At 34.8% G+C, this 2,423-nt stretch overlaps 1 long non-coding RNA gene across 1 annotated transcript; it reads left to right on the forward strand.

The window, feature by feature from the left end:
* The first annotated feature begins 536 nt into the window (after positions 1–536).
* LOC146922335 (uncharacterized) lies at positions 537–1,567 on the forward strand. Its single transcript, XR_015012417.1, has 3 exons — positions 537–985; positions 1,096–1,152; positions 1,471–1,567. It is a non-coding gene; the product is annotated as an uncharacterized LOC146922335 (long non-coding RNA).
* Positions 1,568–2,423: the final 856 nt, after the last annotated feature.

The following is a 2,423-nucleotide window of genomic DNA, read 5'->3' on the forward strand; positions in this document are numbered from 1 at the left end:
TTAATGAATTTTAATCATACTTAGACTTCTTTTGCAAAATAACTAATTCCACCTCACATTTTTTCCAAATCTTATGCCCTTGAGGCCTCTCTCTCTTATTCTTCAAAATCCCATTTTCAAAATTAAAATCGACCAACGAAAACAAAAACACTTTTTGGAAGAGAACTACATGGAGTTTGATCCCTTAAAAGGGTATGTAGGCAAGAAGTCAAAACTTCTCCAAGTCCAATAAAACAAAGATTCAAACATTTTCTTCTCCCTCCAATTCTTGACTTAGTAAACTCTTAGGTGTAAATATCATTTTTCAAATAGCATTTAAAAATAAAGCGCGCGCGTAGAAAGTAAAGACGGTTCCTATAGGATACTATAGTCGTTATGGGTGCCTAACACCTTCCCGTAACGAAAACAACTCCCGGACCTCGATTCTCAAGGGTTTTTCTTATTTTTTCCCTTCCCAAGAAAAAATGAGATGTCAAAGGTTAAAAAGGTTCAAACTTAATCAATGTTTGACACCCGAAAAACCAAGATAAAACAATTGGTTGTGACAATAACAGTTCAGTTAAAACAATCAACCTGGGAAACCAAACCTATGAAATTGATAGCATAAGTTACATGAACAATTCAGTTATCATCTATGGCCTAAATTCTACTGAATTAGAGCCAATAAAGAATACGCCAAACTTCAGCATTAACACTATCAACTTCTATGTATGCAATCATGGCTATGACAATATCCATGATAACAAGTTCAAATATAGAAGCTGTTCTGATTATGATATCTACTTTACTTCTGCACCTGATTCTCCTCCCATGTTCCCTATTTTTCCATTACCTTGTTTCCCAGTTCCGTTTGAAACTTTCAACTGTGTAGAAATAATTTCATTACTCGAAATTAAAATTGATTTAGAGTTTTGTGGAGGATGTTATCTTGCAGGAAAGTCATGTCTACTAAACCACGAAACTTTAAATTTCACCTGTGGCTCAGGTAAACACATTATATTTTACCGACGCTCATTCATTTGTTGTACGAGATTGTATGGTTTTATGTTTCAGACAATGTACACTCATCGTTCTCTTACAACTTCTGCTATGTAGTGCTAAAACCTCCGATTCCTAGGAGAAATGAACGTCATTTGAAGAATGCCGTAATAGGTACTGTATTGTAACTTCACTAATATAAAATGAATTTCATATCTTAAACTATTAGATAAAATTGTTTATTTCTCTTCAATCTAACTACTATAGAAGTAGTTGCACCATTGTAACCCTTTACTGGATACAAGTTTGAAATTGACGGCTTGAATCCTGTGTAGCAGCTGCACCTCAGTAACCTGTTTTTATTTTCTTTTCTTTTCTTTTCATGAAAATGCTTTTACAAATTTAATCTCAATAAACACATATATTTAAAGTGCATGTGGATGTTAAAGTGCATGGATTGATCTTAACAGTTAAGATATTTCTAATCCACAGGTCTATCTATTGGATTGGCAACCATGATTGCAATTGCGTTGTTTGTTATTATCCTTGTTCTATACTATTGGAGAATCAAATCTTAGGTGTCAAAAAGCAATCAAGAACCAATAATCATGATCGCTCAAGAAATACAACATTCCCAAGAAGTGGAGCTGTCTACTCTGGGATCCCTATCTTCTCCTATGAGTAGCTCCTAGAGGCAACAAACAATTTTGCTCAAGCTAGAGAGCTTGGAGATGCTTTGTGTTAGGATATAAAGTAATGCTAACTAGAGTAGTTAAAAAGTTATGAGTTGTTGGAGAAGTTAGTTTGTTTGTTATTTGAATAAGTTAGGGAATATGTGTATAAATAGGAGAACAAAAAGGTTAAAGAGTATCTTAGAATATTTGTAATTTTGAATAGAGTATTCTCTACTGTGAAGGGGACACTCTTGAGTCCTATTTTATCCCATTTCTGAACAGAACTGTTATTTCTTAGGAATCAAATTTTTGTGTTCCTTACAATTGGTCCGACCTTCTGGATCTTCGAGGAGTGTCGGTGTTCATAGAGATGGGGGCAACAATGATGCCAAGATTTGATGGAAGTGGTGATAGTGATGCTTATTGGTGGTTGATCCAAGCGTATGAGTATTTTAAAGCTCGAAAGATTAATTCACAAGGAATAATGTCTATCATGGTTTTTGTTCAAATTAAATGGGGAGCTTATCGATGGTGGCTTTCTTGGCAGAAAACCAACCCCATTGTGGAGTTTTCAAACTTTGAGAAAGCATTTCTCATAAAATTTGGGGTTTATTTTCAAGTTCTTGGGGAAGAAGAACCAGTGTCAAAAACATAATTCATCGAGCTTTAAGGTCAAGCGTGATCTTCCATCCCATATATGTCTCAGCTTCATGAGTTGCAAGGTCGTAAGGAATCCGTCAAGAATACTTACGTTGGTCTTAACCAAGACAA

This window comes from Medicago sativa, chromosome 5, assembly GCF_051527215.1.
Source record: "Medicago sativa cultivar Bolivia chromosome 5, Bolivia_mono, whole genome shotgun sequence".
Taxonomy (NCBI): Eukaryota; Viridiplantae; Streptophyta; class Magnoliopsida; order Fabales; family Fabaceae; genus Medicago; species Medicago sativa.